This window comes from Canis aureus, chromosome 3 (assembly GCF_053574225.1).
Source record: "Canis aureus isolate CA01 chromosome 3, VMU_Caureus_v.1.0, whole genome shotgun sequence".
In the NCBI taxonomy this organism is placed as follows: Eukaryota; Metazoa; Chordata; class Mammalia; order Carnivora; family Canidae; genus Canis; species Canis aureus.
Window position 1 is genome coordinate 85,249,797 of NC_135613.1, and position 17,304 is coordinate 85,267,100.

The 17,304-nt window shown below is 41.4% G+C and overlaps 1 long non-coding RNA gene across 2 annotated transcripts in view; it reads left to right on the top strand.

The window, feature by feature from the left end:
* LOC144311540 (uncharacterized) overlaps positions 1 to 17,304 on the top strand; it is a 113,993-nt gene that overhangs the window by 77,546 nt on the left and 19,143 nt on the right. Inside the window, exons 6-8 of one of the 2 annotated variants that reach the window (XR_013377143.1) lie at positions 1,201 to 2,660; positions 3,585 to 3,698; positions 13,723 to 13,975. This is a non-coding gene — a long non-coding RNA (uncharacterized LOC144311540). Of the gene's footprint in view, positions 1 to 1,200; positions 2,661 to 3,584; positions 3,699 to 13,722; positions 16,340 to 17,304 lie in introns of those variants that run through there. The other variant, XR_013377142.1, reaches the window with a different exon arrangement.

Consider the following 17,304-nt stretch of genomic DNA (forward strand, 5'->3'; position numbering starts at 1 on the left):
ACATACAAATATTGAAACCGTTAGTGGAATTAATGAAAGAAAACTTCCAAATGTGGCACCCCCACCAGTGATGGGCTATGTTACAGTTTACAGAGAAATTCTTCAATAGACGTTCAATTACACTACTCCCCCGTCCTCCCTCCTCCTGTCCTGCCTCTCACAGAGGGAGAACATGGGAGAAAAATGTGATCAATCTGATGGGAGGGAGGCATGTGAAACTACCTCTTTCATCTAGTCTTTAACCAGAAGTGTGGGTATCTATTTGGGGGAGGGGAGGTCAAAATCAGCGTTAAGAAAATGTGATGTAACTTAGAAAACCTGGCATGAAATGTTGGCAGCTTGCCTCTTTCTTCTGAATCAGTGCATGAGTTTAAAGCCAGGTTACCTTTCTGGCTACAATATTATGGTGCCTTCGTTTTCTTGCTTAATCTTCCAGAATCAATCAGAATTCAGTGTCTGAGCTTTGCTACAGTAATTGCCTAGGAGGGAGCTTGGCCAAAACTAATAAGGGTCACTTCATGAGTTTTCTACGGGGCCCACAGCAGTCACTGGAAAGAAAATGCAGCTGGGACCTACAGCTCTTGCTTTATTTGCCATTTCTGTATTCAGACAACACATGGGAAGCATCTTCCAGCTGTTTCCTACCTATCTATGGCGCCATGCAGCACTGTAGTCTGCAGCTTTTCCACTAGAACCGTCAGTGGCAGGATCAACGAAGGTGGTGGGGGAGGGAGCTGAAGCAGGGCAGGATTGCAGAAGTGCCAGATAATAAGGATGCCAATACTGCCCTGTGATAGATTCGCATTTGCATAACAGCCTTGTCAATAAAAGCTCTTCCTGCTCCCACTGAAAAAATTAAAAGGCAACAATCAATTCAACTGTTCCTACCAGGTACTTGTCCAGGCCTCTTCTCTCCTTAGAGGATGGAGCAGACCAAACAGCAGGGTATGATTTAGGGATGCGGAGTCCTGAGGAAGGGAGGAAGGAGACAGGTGAGCGCAGTCCATGTCCACCTTGGTCTACTCCTGGTCAGAAGCGCAGATCTAGACGGAGCACCATGATGCCCAAGGTTGAAGTTAGGAGTTAGCAGAGGATGGTCAGGAACCGGGAGAAGGGTAAGGAAAGGTGGCTAGCACCGGCTAACAGCTGAAAATAACAGCTAATATTTACTGAGTCTTTAAATAATTTGTCTCACAACAGGATATTACACAGGAGTACAAATGAAGAAAAAAGATCTACATGAGGACACAAACCGTTCTCTCTACCGCAACTTTAAGGGACAAAAAGCAAGTCTCATGAGACCCCGTTTTTTTATAGAGCTTAACAACTGAAACTAAATATGTTAAGTATATGTCTTTTTTTAAAATATTTTATGTATTCATTCATGAGAGACACACAGAGAGAGGCAGAGGCACAGGCAGAGGGAGAAGCAGGCTCCATGCAGGGAGCCCGATGCAGGACTCGATCCCGGGTCCCCAGGATCATGCCCTGAGCCAAAGGCTGATGCCCAACCGCTGAGCCACCCACGCGTCCCAAGTATATGTGTTTTCATAAGAATAATACAAACAGTGCTGGGCAATGATTCACACATCATTCAGGATGGTGGTTATCTCTAGGGGAGCGAGAGGGAGCTGAGTTGGAAGAGGCTTACAGGCTGATGGGTTATTGGACGTTGATCATATTACAAATGAGTGCATAAAATAAAGGACAGCCCTGCATAGGCAAATGAGGGGAGTGTGTCATAGACCAAGGATTATCATTAATTCCAATTCTGTGTACCTGAGATAAACACAGACACATACCCACAGACAAAAATATCAAATGAACAGCTGAGCACAACCAATCGGATACTAAGCACTTATCACGGGGAGACGCCGGGCTCAGCATTTTGTACGTGTCACCTCATTTCATCCTCATGACTACATTATGAGGTAGGTAATGTTAGAAACCCCATTTTATGTACGAGGGTGTTAGGCACAAAGAGGTTACATCCCTCGCCCAAGGTCATGTGGAGATGGACGGTAGAGCCAGGATTTGAACTAAGTCCAGCAGCCACATTCTACTGCTCCAGGTTCCTGGCTCAATTTCTTCTTGAGCTTGATACTTCCGGGAACTCCTCACTGTGTCAGCACCTGCTGCCTTAGAACCCAGCACGTTGTAGACAGCCCCGGTCAGTCAGTGTGGACGAAACACCTGATGTCTCCTCTGGGGTGACACGGTCAACCTGGGGCCACGGCCTCGGGCAGTTTTGCTGAGTAGTTTTTGCACAGAAGTGAGCACTGATTGATTGGATGTGGTCCCTCCCACGAGTGGTCTGGCCACAGTCTGGTGGTGTTTCTGTGAAGTGGTTTGAGGTAAAGAACTTGGTCTAGGCGTGAAGAGTGCTAAGCTAATCGGACTTGATCTTCTGGAGTTTGGACTGTGGAGTAAGGAACACATGGGCCAGCTGACAGAGAATGGAGAAAACACGCAGAGAAAAGAGATGTCTCCAGAAACGAGACAGGTCCTGAGAAAAGGGAGGCCATCTATCTGCACAGGGACACCGAGCCTAACCTGTGATCCTCCAGACACGCGTGTGGATACCTTGCTTGCTTACTGCAGCCTTCATCCTCGTGAACACAGTAGGAAGACCCAGCAGGAGTAATCATGGATGGGGTTCGGTGAGTCCCTTTTTCTTTACAATGTGTGCAAAAGACAGTTGTAAATGCATTCGCTTTTCTCCAATGAGAGATTTCCTTTCAGCAACCCTTTCTTGGAGCTGACTTGGAGGCCGCAGACAAGCGGGGCCTCTGGAGAGCCCAAGGAAGGAACCAGCATGAGGAATAAAATTAAGTTGAAAATCTCCTTTGACATTTACGAAAAGTCAACAGCCATCTAAGTGATGAGAGAGACCAGAAATATAACTGGCTGAATGTCAATTTTAAAACTAGAAAGATAGCTGCTACTTTATCTCGCGGAGCAGGTGTTTCTGAGCAGTAAATAACTCACGGATGGTCTATTAAACTTTAATGCTTGTGATAACAGCAAAGAGCATGTTGCCACCCTCCTAAATACATATATATAAAAACAAACAGCAATTTTCAACATTTATGCTTTGCACCATTTTCTTTTCACAGTTGTTTTACTGCATTATCTTTTGCTATTATCTTGACCACAAGTCCCTGCTGCATGAAGTTGATTTGCAATCGTGGGCAGAACAACCTAATGTAATTAACTATCTGGCAAGTGTACAGTGATCACTTCCACATAAAAAAGTTTCTCCCCTTGAGTGAACACCCTCCAAATAAGGCACTGATTTCACTGCTTGTAAAACAAGGATGAGATTTTAATTTTGGGGGGGTGGGGCAGAGGGGTGGGGAGAGCACGGTTTCTCCTGCTTTCTTCATCCAGTGTAGACTCCATCATCCTATGTGAGGTTTTATTGAAACAGTAATTATGACACTTCAAAGTGACTTTAAAAAATATCCAGAAAAAAAATGAAGCAACGTAATTGGAAGAAGGTTAGATACAAAGAGATCTGCAATTTGAATCAGCCAGATGCGAATTATTACCTAATAATGAGACTTTGCACTCCTATTACACAGCCTTTTGTGTCTGAGTCTTTAAAAGCCACAAGCTAATGAAGCTCCTGCCTCCCCGTGACTGAGGTCGCTGTTGTCACTGCCTGATGAATGGAGAAAATAAGCCACCAAGACCAGGTGAACTTGGCTTTTCTTCAGTTCAAACCACTTATTGATATGATGGTTTGGAATAAAACTTAGAGATCTCAGCTCCTAGGTTCTCTTGCTTGTTTCCTTTGCCCCGATTTCTTACTCCTCGCCCCTGCGCTACGAGGCCCCAGTGTACAGAGATGGTGGGATGTGCTGCTGGTAGGAGGATTTGGGGAGCTGATTTAAGAACCCACAGTCAGGGGGGCTGAATGGACTTCGCGGTGGTGCTAAATTCTCTTACGGAGAGGAGAAGGAAGGCGGGGAAATCTGGTTGTCAAACCCGAGGCAGCTTGAAATCAGTCCAGTGGGAGTCGATGCGTCACAGATCTCAGCTGACATGACAATCGGGGGCCCCCCCGGCCCTCCCAAGCAGAGGGACCAGCTCACCAGTAAGAGCGAGGAAACGGAGTGTCACAAAGGATAAAACTGTTTCGTGTCCCGCATGAAAGGTAGTATTTTATGGTCATGAATCAGGAAGTGATACCGAAATGGAGAAGGACCCTCCTCGGCAGTTTAGTAACTCAGATTCAGGCTGGATTAGCTGCTCCAAGGTTGGGGCCGTCAACCTGGTGACCCTGGGGAACCTGGTCACCTTCCTTTCCCTGGGCGTTGGGCCTCCCCTTCTGGGTGCTCGGCCACCTCCGCTCTTTCCTCCTTCCTCCATGCAGCAAGTTAGTCTTAATGCCTCTCTGAAGAAGTATTTTTATTTGAAATGGGAAGGCCAAAAGATGAGGCCAAGACCAGCGGCTAACACTTAATTTAACATTTCGCTCACTTTCTTACACACTTTATAATTACTTACCGATTCAATCCTCAAACAAAGCAATTAGGCGAATGGTATTATTACCCCAATTTATAGATAAGAAAACAGTTTCAGGGAGTCTCGTGTAATGTATCTGTATTTTGGCAGTGCCTGGGCAGAACTTGCTCAATTAAAGTTTAACTAGGAACCTCTACACGGATGTCGGGGTGCTGGAGAAGGCCGTTCTGGGCCCCTTCCCCAGTCTGCAGAGGAAAGAACACTGAATTAGACATTCAAGACCTGCATTCTAGAATTCTTCTCTGCTACTCATTTCATGTCCTAGAGACTCATTTTTTTTATACAAATGCAGATAATATTGTCTTTGTTCTGGTGAGGACTGCAGAGAATACATGGAAAGGCATTTTGGTTACTGGTGAGGTGCTTGCAAATGTATACAAGCAATTGTTTCCTTCGTGCTAGAGTCATGCTGTGTCCCTTTTCTCCTACCATCCATCTCCTTTTTCTCAGGGTCTCCATCAATCCAAGAGATTAATTTCTACTTCAAAGAAAGGTGATCTTTTAAGTCATCTCCTTAACACCTGCTAAGATCCTTGCACTGACAAGCGATATTTTGTAAAAATGCCGAGTCATCACACCGAGGGCCAAATTTATGCCTAATTCCTGGGAGAGGGGTCTCGCTCCTCAGAGCAAGCGCTGACCCGCTGCGCTCGTAGCTGTCCGGGCACGTACGTGTACCTACACATGTGTGCAGTGGTTTCATTTAAACTGATGTGGGAAATATGGAGAGAGACGAGGCCAGCCATATGGCGAGTGACTCATGCGGCACTGATAGTGGAACTGCAAGTCATCACCTCCTCTGCTGTCTGAGCTTGCTGCAGAGAGACAAGGTCACTTCAGCACACCCAGATCTTCTGCTGCCCTTGTCTCCCTGTCTCCGTTGTGCTCCACCCACACACCCTCAACTCTTGGAGAGCCTCGCTGTCCCTGCACCTCCTCTCTCAAATTAGCCTCCAAGTCTAAGCATCTACTCATCCCTGGAGGAAAGCCACCTTCCCGTGCTGTGCTGCTCATTCTGCCGCACTGGCCATCCCCAGCCCACTCCAAAGGAAACGTGCCCCTCCATCCCCACCCCTGGGCATGCTGATTGGGCAGGGGAAAGGACAGCTTGGAGAGGCCGAATCAGGGTCAGCAGGCACAACAGGCTTATATTGGTGATAGCTTAAACTCTGCCTTTGGGGTTTTGTTATGGCTCTACCTCTAATTTGCCAAGTCATGATAGTTTAAACAACTCAGACTGGGCTAGACTCTGTTCTAGGTTGGCTGCAAGGAGGAGCGTGTTTATTAAGTTGACAAGTATTGAGCATTCATTAAGTGTCAGGCACTGTCTTAAATAATTTACAAGCATTATCTCATTTAATCCTCCCATCAACCCATGAGGTAATTATCATTACGATTCCCTGTTTGTAGGAGAAGAAAGTGAAACCTTGCCCCCTTGCCCAAGCTCACACCCTCAGTGACATTGAAGAGCTAGGATTTGAATTCCAGATGTCTGACTTAACAGTCTACGTTCTTAAACACTCTTCCACTCTACCTCTTTCCAAAGTGATTTTATACATTATTTTATGTCCAAATTGTAATTAAAAAGCTAGATGGTGGGGTCGGAAAAATGTTAAGAAGACCCTATGATGTGATGTGCATCCCCTGGTGTTAATCTCTCCCCCTCTTAAGTGTTGGTGGGAATGCTTCTAGCCAACGGGATATGGCAAAGGTGATGGGACGTCATTCCTTTTGATGTTGTTACGTTATGTACAACTCACCATAGCAGGTGGAGTGACAGAGAGCCCGCTGCTGGTCTTGAAGAAACAAACAGCCATGACTCCCCTATGGGAGGCAGCCACATGGCAGTGAGCCACTTGTGACCCCTTGGACCTAAAGATGACTAGTCCTTAGCCAATAGCCAGTGAGAGGTGGAGGCCCTAGGTCATATGTCTACAGGGAAATGGACCCTGCCAACAAGCTGAATGAGCTTGGAATTGGAGTTTCCTTAGATGAGCCTCCAGATAAGGATGTAGGGTGGCTGACATTTGGATTGCAATCTCATGAGTTCCTGAACAGAGGACCTTATTAAGCCATGTGGGGACTCCTAACACACAGGGACTGTAAGTTAATGAATACGTATTGTTTTTAGTTGCTAGCTTTGTAGGAGTTTATTTGCTGTGATAGCAAACTAACACAAGTTAAGAAATTTGCCCAAGGTCACATCCATAGAAAAATTACAGAGCTTATATTTGAACCCAGTTGTCTGACACAAAAGTCACATTCTTGGCCACTTCCCTATTCTACCTCTTTCAAGAGTGTTTTTATAGATGATTTTTCTGTTCAATATTGTAATTATTCAATTTTCTGCTTTAACAACTCATACCTCATAATGTCCTTGACAGAAGAGGTCTTATAGGCACCTTTTGATATATATTTTTTTAAAGAATTCATCTCCTCTTTGACTTTCCTTTTGTTGCTGGTGGCAACGCTGCCAATTGTATACATCACAGCCCCTGTCCATTTTAGACTCAAAAGTGAACTCACAGTATTTTCAGATTTTTTGCAGATCTATACACCGTTGAGCATCTATACCTCAAAAACTCTATACACACACACACACACACACACACACACACACGTCACTTAATAGATAGGAAAATTAGATCTCTATGAAGAAGGTTATAGAGATTTTAAAGGTGAGGAAATGTAGAATAAAGAAAGATGATTAAAACAGCCAGAAAAGTGAAATAAACAAAGAACCCAAATACTTAAAGAAATGGAAAGGATATTTCAGCCTTGGGTTAGGATGTCAAATGCCTTGTTCTGACTGATTTTTGTAATCCTTGCCCTTGAGTCCAGGCAGAAGTGGCAACATAATTTGCAGAACCCAGTGCCAAATGGAAATGTAGGGCCCCTTGTTCAAAAGTGAACAATTTCAAAGGACATGGAAGCATTAAACCATGCACAAGGTCCCTCTGAGCATGAGGCTGTGTTCAAGCGCACAGGCTCGCAGCATGAAGCTGGCCCTGAGTGCAACTCACCCTAATTCTGAGACGTACTGGACCTTGTGGTTATTATTAGATGTCTATCATTATTGTAAAAGTGGTAACTCATTTTCTCTTTGTATTTCGCACTTGTCTACTTATTCAAAAGAGCTTCCAACCTGATACTTAGAATCTACAATATGCTTCTCATCCCATCACCTCTTCTGCTCTTAGCTACCCTGGGATGTTTAATCTGTGAGGTAGGGAGGGCTCTTGTCTTTGGTTTTCAGATTGGAGAATTGAATAGCAAAAATGATCAATGTCTTGATAGCAACCGTAATAGGAAATATGGTTCTTTTATATCTGCATCTTCTTCCAGTAGGATCACAAAGCTAGGTGAAGGCACATTTCTTGTTTTTGTCCTCACTTTTGTGCCTCCACCCTCCACCTCAGCCCAGCCCACTGCCCTGGCACAGTGTTATACTCAGGGCTGTGGCTCAGATATATTGATTATTTGAAGATTGGTTGAAATTCGTTGGTAAGATGGGGGAGGAGACTTTTTGTGGGAAAGAAGACAGAGCAGAGTCTTAAATGAAATTGGCTTTCTGAGAGGGGACTTGTTTTAGAGTCAACCAAGGGTTCCAGTTCCACCCTATCTGGGATTCTGGTCTTCATCACTGCATCCTTTGTTTCTCTCTCTTTTTTGTCAAGACTCAGGGGAAAGGGTTAGGCATTTATCTCATAAGAATATATGTACTTAAATCCTTTTATAAAAATTATAAACGTTATGAAAAGAATTTAGAGACTTGAGCAATGAGGTTGAGGGTATTAGATCTTTCCTATACCGTCACGTCACCAGAGACCTAGGTATGCTTCATCACCTAGCTGCCAAAGCAAGTGCTGATTCAAATTTGACAGAGCTCAGTGGTCCTTCTTAAATGTGGACTGCCTTCATTTTTCTTTTGTCCCTATACTTTTCTTTCCTCCTTGCTCCACTATCAGCACAATCTATGGCCTTAGCTTTCCTCCCATTTTCAACCTTATTTGGACATCTATTTGCCTTTTGCTCAGGTTGCATGATTACAGAATAAGTACTACACAGTCCAGTTACAGGTTTCAGAGCTGTGAGGGACATTGGACTATAATCCCATCTTCTCCTCTTCTTCAATCTTCTCAAGGTGAAAATGCATTGTAATTTTCAGGATAATACTGAATAGCACTGGATAACTTACCAACAGACACACAGCCAGGGCTCGTGGCTTCTAATTGTTTATCCACTGCTCTTTACTGCATACTTAGCAACTCCTTCCTTTACTGGGTCATTTGTTACGTTACTAGCTATGACCTCAGCATATTTTTTTCTTCCACAGTTGCCCTTGGTCCTAAGATATACATATCATTCTTCTCCAGTTGTCCTAATGGGCTATAAATGCCTTTACTAAACCCAAATCTTCCATCTTGGGTTCATCTTCTCATTCTCTTTTCTTTTAAAGCTCAGTCTTCTCTTCACAGATGGGAGTGGGTAGTAGCGGTGATGTATGCTAACCAGTTCCAATTTGTTTATCCCTTCTCAATATTTTATCTTTATTGCTATCCAGCCATTAATATTACAAAAATTCTCACTTGCACACTTTCTAAATAGTAAAGACCTAGCACCTTTACAAAAGATAAAAAGCCTTTTTCTCCTATGTCCTCCAACCTCTTGTGGCCTCTGCTTTATGCTGAATCTATAACTTCAGTGGCTGAACACCAATGGTGATTTCTCTTGTAGAGTCTCTCTTGTCCCTATAGTTTACATTGAAGCCACCCTCTTTTATGGTAGGGTTTCAAAATTACAAGGTTCTAATTTATCATGTGTTAGATACAACTATTAATATAAATTAAAATAGGGCCTAAAAGTGCCCAGTCTATAACTTTTTCCATTTTGTTCTCCTGTTTTCTTCCAATAGGAGTTAGGTCTTTGAATGAGAAGAAGGAGAAAGAAATATGAGATCAGCAAGGCACGTTTGATTTATTGGCTGGTGTTTGATGCACAAATCACCACAACCCATAGATGGAGGGAATGTCATCTTGAGAAAAGAACATATTTCTGTCACTGCTCTCTCCCTCCAAGCTGGGCCCTGAGACTCTTCTGGGGATTTAACCCAGCAATTCTATAATTTCATAAGGTTTTGTAATATCCCAAGATAGATTCCCTAGGTCAGATAAGTGGATAAGGCTGGTAATATTTATCTATTTACACCACAAAATGGAGAGGGGAGCAGAAGTACCAGAAGGCAGAAATGCCTTTTTCCTGATACTCGAAGGAGTAAGATTCTGGGAATCAGAGGGGAAGTTGAAATCAAGGGTCAATGGCCAATGAAATGCTTAATAACTCTTGCAGATTTGTGTGTGGAGGCATATCAGGGACAAATGAAATCAGCAGGAATGTGCCATTTACTGGATGGCTGTCAGAAAGCTGTTCAGAGGTGGCTAATAGACATTATGTAAACCTTAGTCAATGGTGTCTCCAAACTGTGTTCTCTTTAGTTTTCCGATCGTTTTGCATAACCCAAGTCCCTAACTAACATCCATATTTCTATTTTATACCTTATTCCTTTTACTCCCTCCGTGTGACCCTTGGCCAATAAGTCGGCTGAGTGCAGTCACATCTGTGCTGAAACCTAATTGGACAGAATGCTAATGTCCAGTGCTCTCCTATGTTTGGACAAAATGGGCCAGAGCTTGATTCTATAGGTTTGCATATGGTGTGTGTGTGTGTGTGTGTGTGTGTGTAAGTCTGTGTGTGCTGCAGGATAGGCTGCAAGCCTTTGATAACAAATAGAATAATACTGTTTATATTCACATGGGGGAAGACTTGACTATCAGAACTGAGCTCTTCACAGCGTAATTACAACTTGCTGAGTGCTGTGGCTCTGGTGAACAATGAAGATATAATCAGTGCACCTATTTGTCCTCCTGAATTCCAGCTGCTAAAGCAATTTCTTTTTCACAGAACTGACAATTTTGCGGTTCTTGTGAAAATCCACCGTTTCCCCCCCTGAAATCCTGTGAAATGGAGCTCGCCGGAGGAAACACTATGAAAGCAGCCTGGTTCCTGCATCATCTCCATGAAATTAGGCAGATCATATTTCCAGCACTGCTATCCTGATTGCATGTTTGTTTAAAATGACAGTTGATGTTGTGTATCTCTTTCATTAGGGAGGCTCAACGATCTTGACATTATTAACTAACTGCAGCACTTGCTGCATATAAACACCAATCCACAGAGACATCTCAGACAGTACTTGAGGAAAAATAAAGCTCTTTAAATGTGAGGAGCCAACAGAAGGATCTCGGCCATGTTTGCAGTTTGCCAGGTGTATTGTTAGCCATTCACGAGTAATAATTTTCCATGGGGCCTAAATACCAAGATTCAGAGGGCAAACATTGACATCTGGGTTCAAGCACTTAAAGAGGCCAAATCAAGTGGTGAGGAGGCTAGGGACTTCCGCAGAATGAAAGCCAGAGCAGCTTTCTTTCCCTTCGTTCCTTGAGCCCTGGCTGCGTTGAGCACCTAATGCTGGATAGTAAATCACATACAGGCAGGAGTGGTCACTCTATTTTCTAGATATTTTGAGTTGGCACACTAGGCACACTAAGGCCTTGATTCTAAAGTATCACAGTTTGGGGGGCTGGGAGACTTAGATGTGATTTTAATGTTTTCTTTTCTTTTTTTTTTTAAGATTTTATTTATTTATTCATGAGAGACACAGAGAGAGAGAGAGAGAGGCAGAGACACAGGCAGAGGGAGAAGCAGGCTCCATGCAGGGAGTCTGATGTGGGACTCAATCCCGGGACTCCAGGATCATGCCCTGAACCAGAAGGCAGATGCTTAACTGCTGAGCCACCCAGGCGTCCAGATTTTGGTGTTTTCTTATAAGTATTTTTAGGGTCTATGTAGAACTTTGCTCCATGGGGAACTTCCCTTTTAATATTCAGGGTACGCTGCATTAAAGGCTTTTGTGATGGTAGAAACTGGTGACACTCACCTCTCTTTCTCAGTCAGGCTCATTTGTGGCTCTTCCCTCCAGACTTGACGTTTTGGCCTCTCTCTCTTGCATTGACATGAAAACCTGCTTTGCTGACCGTAAGGATATTCCAACAAGGCCTCTGCTCCTGCTCAGTTTTTGTCTTGCCATCTTCCTATTCAACTCCTTCCTAAGTCCATCCCATCTAGTTCCTAGCCTTGGGTCTGTTTTGGTCTACACATATCCCTTTCTACCTCTCACCCTCTGGCCATCCGAGCACTTGTAAGGCTTCCCTGAGAAGCTCACAAAACTGCTCTATCCTTAAAGAGTTGATCCCAAATTAATTCTTTGCTGACCTCATGTGGTCTACTGTGTCTCCATGTAAGTCTATTTCTGGCATAAGCCTCCAACCTCCAGTTGCATTCCTATGTTAAAAATGGAATCAGTAGCTGGGCAATAATGACTTTTATGAGAAGAAAGAGATGAAGTAAAGGAGTAAAATTATGTTTAGGTCTATCAAGCAGGAGGACTGATTTTGGAATTTCAGGATTATTGTTTTTACCTCCCTTTCTTCCTTCTTCCTCTTCCCAAGAGAAGTCACTGATTTCACCTGTTGATCCTTCTCCAGAATGGAAATGAGAGAGTAGAAAGAGTATTCTTGCTCAATCGTATGCTACCTGGAGGCAGAAAGTTTATTATAGATAAATAGACTCAAGATAGGGCACTTATCAGCATAATTACATTGACCACCGCTAATGGCTTGAATGCACACTTTATTTAACTGCACAAAATACTAGTTCATAGTCAACATTGGACCAAGAAAGACCAATTTCAGAAAGCTTGCATTATATTATCAGTTCGCCCTGGAAATAGTAGTGTTCATCTCCATGTAAGAGGGTTGTCTTCTTGTTTGCCCAGGACAGTCTCAGTTTCCATCCACATCCAAGGTTAATTATTGATAGTACCTCCTTTTACTGTCAAAAGTATTCTGATTTGGATGATAAATTATATGATAACCCTACCCCGAGTTTCCTTGATGCTTTTAATTGTCCTAAGACCCAGAGGAGCCCAGATGGAAGGTTAGAAATAGTCAAAAAATTAAGGGGAAAAATTATGTCCAAATGAAGAAAAGTTTGGAAAGTGAGTTTGGAAAGAGAACAAGTAAACAAGAATACATAACCAGGCAAAATACTGGGGATAGAAAAGAAGTGACAAAAACTAGAAGGTTCCAAGGAGGTAAAACTTAGAAAAGATCCTCAGGAGTGACAGTAGGGGAAGAGCCTTTCATGGCTACTATCTTTGGGCGGAAAGAGAGTAATCATTGGCTCTAGGGGTTTGGACATTAAGATGTTTATTAATCAAGAACCTTTGATCTTTCTTTCTAGACCCTTGTCTCTTAGGTTCTCTCGAGAGTCTATATGGGTAAAATTTTCAACCAAGCCCCTTGTCAAAGGAAGTGATGACATATTTTTTTTTGTTTTCCAAAGTGTTCTTGTGGGAATCGTCAATTTCTTGAACAAGAATGCTGAGCAGGTGTTTGGTTAGACAAGGGAAACCCACCATCTGCCATAGGCCCTTTGTCCTTCTGGAAAATTACTGAGGTGCAGTATATCAGAACTCTACACAAACAAAAATCAATCGCTCAAGATTCCAGCTCTGACCACAAAGTCAATAAGAATGACAGGGATAAATTTGTTCTTCTCTTAAATGCTCTTAGAACACAAAATAGAGTGGAGCTCAAATATGGAGATACGTGTAGAGGAGCATTTGAAAATTGAGGATAAAGAAGAAATGAGAAAACCCAAAAGAGGAAGATATGGCCAATGAAAGAAAAGAAATAGGACAAGGACATAGATATGTTAGAAATTACCAGATAAAATTGATCTCCTCTTCTTCCCTGAAACATTGTATAAGCTATTTTTCTGTAACTTTTCCATGTGCTTCAAGGGTAGAACAGGATAAAATAGCTACTGCTAATAGCTTTGTTATACTTGCCAGAATGTGGGAAATGAGGAGATTACAGTCCTATATAAAAAGGTGCAGAATCAGCACATTTAGGCAAAGTAACGATGATGTTAAAAATAGTAATAAGAGCTAATTCTTTTTGCACTATTAAGATGTGTCAGGCATTTTCTGAAGTGTATTATGTTTATTAATTCATTTAATTTTTATGACTATTCTGTGGGATGGATCTTACTATTATCCTTATTTTACAGGTGAGGAAACTGAGGCACAGAGCAGCTAAGTTAATTGCCCAAGTCACACAACCATTAAGTGGCAGACTTGCGATTTAGGAGAATTAGTTGGGAGTAGAGATGAATGGAAACTCTTGGCTACAGACAAGATTCAATTCATGAAGTGAGAAACTGTGGAAAATTTCCAGAGGCTAAATATAGTTCATCTATATTATATGGTTCACCTCACATGCATATTCAAAAAAGAAAGCCAAAGCCCATGATCATGAGTAAGGTAAGTGGGTTTCTAGGTGTAAGTCTTGAAGATATGTTTATAATTAATTCAATCTACTCCTTTACTATTCATTATATATATGTTTCATAACTGGACTTGTATTATTATTGTAGCTTTTTAATGTACATTGTAATGTAATTGTAGCTTTAAATAACCTTGATGGTTATTTAGCATGAGGATTGGAGATGTAGAGGATAGGTCAGACAGTAATATTTTATGAAACTAGCAAAACTAATAGAAGATTTGTGAAAGCATGAGTGATAGGGACTCATAAGGAGAAGAATCTGCGTCTTACAGAATGGAGGATATTCATCCAAACTCTAGCAACAAGACCACAGAGCATAATCAAGGCATCAAATTATAGAAAAATTCTTTGAAGTTAAGCTGATCACTTTTGTCCTCTCTACTGCCTTTGTTCATCACTAGTAAGACAGTTCTAAAGTATCTCTTCCCTCAAGAAGTTTATAATCTAGCTGGAAAGACTGGATTTCATGAAGTACAATATTGATATTTAAATCAGGTGGACTATAGACTTTGCAAGGTTAAGGGCAGGATCATCTCAAATAAAAGGAAATACAATTAAAAAGTGACCAAGAAGACATTTATTATCTCACAGAGCAAAGAGTCTGGAGACAGGGTATACCCATATTGATTAATTTGCTGGTCAAATTCTGCAAGAACTCCAGGATCCACATTTCTGTGATTTTCTTGGCCTTTTCCTCTTAGTTGTGAAAATGGCTGCTACAGTTCCAAGAACCATGGACAATGCCAATTTCCAGAGTCAGAAAAGAAAATATCTGTATCTTTGTTTCCTCTTAAGAATTTGGGTCTTCCAGGAAGTTTCTCAATGTACTTACCCTCATCAACGATAGGTCAAAGTTGCCTCGTGTGCCCATGACTCAAATGATAACTTGGCCAGGCAGAATGAAGTTGCTATGCTCGGCTTAGACCAGGAGATCTAAGGTCTTGGATGCAAGGGTCTCTCCAACATCCTTTCAGGGGGTCAGCAAAGTCAAACTATTTTGTAATAATACTAAGAAATTATTGGTCTTTTTGACTGTGTACATATCGTTTGGCACTGATAGTGCAAAAGCAATGGTAGCACCTTAGCACCAATCAAGACAAAGTCACCAAAGGAAAATGAAGGCATTGAAAGAAAAATGAACCACACCACATTTCTGGATATGGCAACCCATTTTGGGGGTGGAGCAGGAGTTCCTGGGATCAGGAAGGCTGCAGCCCCTCACTGGTTGGGTATGTTCCTATTTTTGTGAGTTCAATACTATGTACCATTGTATTATAGTAACTTTTATAAAGAAAAAAAAAGAAGACAAATTCACCAAATGTACTGTTGTGTAGCTGTTGTGTTCTCCACTGCCGCAAGCTTACTGTAAAGAAAATTTCCAATTTCACTTAAAAATGTCCTTGATGAAACAGTAAAAATGACTAATTTCATTAAACTTGGCCTTAAATACTTATTTTTTATTCTGTGTGACAAGATCGGAATCACACATAAACTACTTCTGTTACATTCTGAAGTATGATGGTTGTCTCGAGGCAAAAACACTTGTGTGATTATTTGAGTAGTAAGATCAATGATCATTTTTACTTGAAAGAACAGCAAGACAAACTATGGTTATTCACACTTATCCACTTGACAGAAACTTCCCCCAAAATGAATGAAGTGAGTCACTTTAAGAAAAACAATTGACATTATTTTTTACCAATGATAAAATTTGAGCTTTTGAATGAAAATCAGAGTTATGGAAAACCTGTATCTGCTACCATCAGCTTTCCAACACTTAAAAACTTTCTGGATAAAATTAATGGTGACATTAACAAACGCATTTTCGTGGGGTTTTTTGGATATTACGTAGTAAAATAAGTCAACATTTGGAAGATCTGCATAATTTAGTGAACTGATCTTTTCGAAATGACCAAGGCATGCTGTTAAAAAAATCATATATGGGTAAATGATCCATTCAAAGAACAAGATAAATCAATGGACTCTAGTGCAATAAAATATGAAAAGGTCATCACTCGGTTTAAGATTCCACATTGCAACTAAATTTTTAACAAATCACCACTTGCAAGTTTTAGACTCTCAAAGAATATCCGCAATGATCTGTAAAGGAAATATTCCTCTCTTTCTAATTTCATACCTGTGTAATTAAAGGCTAAATTTTCTTTATATGCTTCAACCAAAACAAATATCACAACAGATTGGAATGTGGAAGCAGAGATGGAAATCCAGCTGTCCTCTATTAAGCCATACATTAAGGAGATTTACAAAAGTGTAAAGGAATGCCACTTGCCTCATCAAATTCCTTTGGCACATGTAGTTATTTTTTATTAAAAATATGTTATTTACATTAGCATGTGCTTGGTTTATTATTTTTTAGGACAAATTTACAAACAAGTACTTTAAACTTCTCAATTTTAAATTTTAATATGGTAAATATCAATAGATATAATACACATAAGCAAAACTCCCCGAGGAACACAATTATTCTGAAGAATGTAAATAGATCCTGAGACAAAAAAAGTTTGGGAAATCCTGGTTTAAAGAAACAAGATTTATCCCTGGGTTTGGGTGGGACACAGTCTGCCTGGACCCATGTGGCTACCTGAGCCCGGAACCAGTGAGGAACCCTGGTAAGAAAAAAACAGATGGGGGAAGAATGGTAACTCAGGGTTTACCACAGGGATTGGCCCATGAGGAATAGAAAGAGGAAGTATCAGCTACTCTTTCAGGGCAAAAGGACCGTGGCTCAAGAGAGGAGACAAGGCCAGAGATGAATCCTGGTCCTCCCTCTCCTTCTTCTCCCCTCTTCCAACCCCCTCTTTTTTTTAGAAAAGAGTCTCAATATGTTAGGCAAGGAAGATAAACATCAGTGGAGGAGACAGTATACAAAGTACAAAAAAACATAGTTGAAAAGACCATCAAATCATCTCATTATAGCTTATTCTTTTTTTAACATTGAATAATTTCCCTCTTCTGGGATTCGTAGGTACACATACATATACACACATGATTTTCAAATGCATACATATTTTCCTAGTGAGGCCTGGAACATGTATCCTACAGGCAAAACACATCATATGCAATGTAATATATGTATGTTGGGAAATATTCAAGGGGAAGCATTTTTAATATTTTGTTTTTTTTTGGGGGGGGCTGCTGAAAAGGGGAAGAGGAAAAAAAGTAAGATTAAATTGTGTTCACTATTGCTAAGCCAGATAGAGACTAGGATAGAAATATCAGAATTAAAAAAAAAAAAGACATGAAATCTCCTAACTTGACAACCATGGATCTTACCATGGAGCTG